A 3,137-nucleotide genomic window follows, 5' to 3' on the forward strand; every position below is an offset into this window, starting at 1 on the left:
TTCTGCCAAGTGACATTTACTAGGATTTTGGGCATTTGGCCTTGATTTCTACATTTTTCTCTGAGGTTCTTGATAGTCTTCTGAAGTAACATGATAATACCATCTTTGCCATTGGCTCCATGAGAATTCCTTTCAGGGTGGGTATCTGTCTTTACTTAGGAAAAATATTTTCCAAGCTGCTAATGATGAGAATGAGCCCAGTCAAGCATTGGCTAACAGGCAGGAGAAGGCAAGGCTGCCTCACATTGAATGTAGGCTGAAAGGGGAGAATGTGTGATGAGGGAGAAGAAAACAGGAGGTGCAGAGGGGAAGCTTAGGATGGATCTGGAAAAGGCTCTGGAACGTGGATGATTGGGCATGGAAAGGCTCCCACTAACAGATGTCCACTACCCAGTCGGAAGTTTCTCGGAGGCAGCAATGGGAATCTTGCCCCTCCCTTGCCGTGGCTTCAATAAAGTCCATCTCTAGAGAGATGAATGTCCTTGACTGAGTGGGTTTGTTGGGTCCTAGGAACTGATGGGGTTTCACATTGGATTTGAGGAAATAGTGACTTGGGAGAGCATGCATCGCTAAAAGAATAGGAAGTTTAAAAGAGGAGGGTTCTTCAGCAATTGCTAAGCATTAATTCTTTTCTACCCACTAAAGAAACGTTCAATTCTTTATGCGAATGTTGCCATTCAAGTACACGTGAACATGCAAGTTAAGATAACTCAAGGCATGGTAAAACATGACACTTATTATTTTCAGATAGCATCCTAAAGTGAAAGACCATGCATGTCCCTGCCAGTCTTCCCATTTTGACTGGGTAGTGAATAACACAAGAGATGGAGTAACTACCTTAGACCTAAACTTAGGCTTCTTATGCTGAGGAAGACAGAACTTCCTTAGCAGGCCTGGATTGCCAACATCGGGACTATTAAGAAGAGAAAAACAAAAGCTAAGACACTGTAAGTTTCAAAATCACATTTCTTGTAACCTCAAGAAGACAAACATACATAGCCAATTATTAACACAACACAGAAACGCCACTGATTGTAAGTCACACCCTCAGCTCACAGCTGTTTAAAAATGAAAAATTTGTGCCCTAAAATCAAGAAAACATAACAATTTTTTAATAAAAATAGATTCTTTTCATACAATATGTTCTGATTATACTTTCCCCTCCTCCAATTCCCCCCAGTTCCCCACACCCCTACCATCAGGATCAACTCTTTCTGTTTCTTGTTAGAAAACAAATAGGTGTCTAAGGAATAATAATTAAATGAAATGAAATAGAGAAATTGTCTTTTTAAAGAGATTACTTATTGACTTTTGTGTATGTTTGTGTATGTGTCCATCTGAGTGTACATGAATGTGTGTGTGTGTGTGTGTGTGTGTGTGTGTGTGTGTGTGTGCAGGTGCTTGTGCACACAGTCCAGAAGAAGAACGTCAGGTATTCTTTCATCAGACTACTCTGAGGTAGGGGCTTTCCCTAAACCTGCGGCCTAGATTTCCCAGGCTAGCCTGAAAGTCAGCAGCCTCCACTGATCTTCTTATCTTTGCCCTACTTGGAGCTGGGGTTGCAGGTATATGTAATGTCCAGTTTGCTACATGGTTTCTGGGTTCCAAACTCCAGTCTCATGATGGTTGTCCTGCTTGGTTTTCTGTCAACTTGACACAAGCTAGAGTTACCCTGGAAGAGAACCCTCAGTTGTGGAAATCTGTCCATCAGAGCACCACAGTCAAGTCTGTAGGGCATTTTCCTGATTAGTGATTGATGTGGGAGGTCCTAGCCCACTGTAGGTAGTAACATCCTTGGGTATGTGGTCCTAGGTGGTATAAGACAGCAGGCTGGGCAAGTCACAGAGAGCAAACCAGCAAGCAGCATTCTTCCACTGCTTCAGTTCCTGCTTCCAAGTTCCTGCCCTGAGTTCCTGCCCTGAGTTCTCCCCATCAAGAACTGTAACCTGTAAGGTGTAGTAAGGCCTTTTCTCCCTAAGTTGTTTGTGCTCATGGTATTTATCTCTGTAATAGACGTTTAACTAAGACAGCTGTGAAGCAAGCACTCTTAACTGCCAAGCTATTTCTCCAGACCCATAAATTATCTTATTTAAGCCCTTGCACTTTGAGTCTTCTTACCATAATAGCTGATGGTATTTCCTACTTAACAGCGAATATTCCTCTAGGAGTCCCACCACAATGAAATGCAAAATAAATGGCATAGTTTATTGGGTCTTGAGAAGCATAGGTAAATGTTGTGGACTAGGAAGCTGGTAATCTTGTTCTTTTTAAGAAAAATACTCAGAAAAAAATGTTATTTATTTTGAAAGATAGATTGCATGGCATTAGATACAGAAACTTCAGTGAAACTGACCAGGAAAACTCAGAATATTAATATATCCTAGATACTTCTTGCTACTCTTAGGTGGATGACCTTGAGCTATCATAAAAGGGATGTAGACCAATTAGAAAAGAACTCTGGGCATTGGAGAGATGGCTCAGTGTAGACGAATTTCTAAACAGTTTTATTAAATAAGAAACACAGAGCCAAATACAGGGGTGAAAGCTGTAGAGATCAGAGAAATAGTGGTAGCCACCAACTAACCTTAGCTCACCATGCTGCAGTAGCTTCCCAAAAGAGCCGACTTCTTCCTGTCTAAGCTGTGCTTTTATTGCCTTGCTGTTCTGCCTTCTCATTGGCTCTTAGCCCAGCCACCTCACTTCCTTGTCACTGCCTATCTATACAGACCTCCAGGTCTCTATGGTTGGTACTAGGATTAAGGGCGTGTGTCACCGTGCTTGGTGCACAAAGACTCTGCCTGCCATGTGATCAGATTAAGGATGTGTGCTACCACCGCCTGACTTTTGTTTATGGCTGGCTATCAATGTCCTCTGATCTCCAGGCAAACTTTATTTATTAACATACAAATAAAATATCACCACAGCTCAGTGGTTAAGAGCACTTGCTGCTCTTTCAGAAGGCTTGAATTCTGTTCCTAGCACTCACATTGGTGGCTCACAACTGTTTTAACTTCAGGGATACCATGCCCTCTTTTGGCCCCCAAAGGTACCTGCACACACACACACACACACACACACACACACACACACACACACACACAAATCTTTAAGAAAAGACAAGATCAGACAAGATCAGG

This window comes from Peromyscus maniculatus, chromosome 1, assembly GCF_049852395.1.
Source record: "Peromyscus maniculatus bairdii isolate BWxNUB_F1_BW_parent chromosome 1, HU_Pman_BW_mat_3.1, whole genome shotgun sequence".
In the NCBI taxonomy this organism is placed as follows: domain Eukaryota; kingdom Metazoa; phylum Chordata; class Mammalia; order Rodentia; family Cricetidae; genus Peromyscus; species Peromyscus maniculatus.